This window comes from Cariama cristata, unplaced genomic scaffold (assembly GCF_000690535.1).
Source record: "Cariama cristata isolate BGI_N322 unplaced genomic scaffold, ASM69053v1 scaffold3232, whole genome shotgun sequence".
NCBI classification, from domain to species: domain Eukaryota; kingdom Metazoa; phylum Chordata; class Aves; order Cariamiformes; family Cariamidae; genus Cariama; species Cariama cristata.
The window spans coordinates 1-214 of record NW_009604226.1 but is presented as its reverse complement, the minus strand read 5'-3'; positions in this window follow the sequence as shown (position 1 = coordinate 214).

The following is a 214-nucleotide window of genomic DNA, read 5'->3' as shown; positions in this document are numbered from 1 at the left end:
ACTGGGGTGGGGGCACCTGGCCTGCTTGGCGTTGGAGGTCACCAGAGGAACCCAACTGCATGGTGGGATTGGTCCTGGGGACCCTTGGGTGCTATAGGGACCCCTCTGAGCACCATGAACACCCTTGGGTGCTATAGGGATCCCTCCAAGCACCCTAAGGACCCTTGGGTGCTATAGGGATGTATTGGGTTCCATAGGCACGTTGGGTGCTATA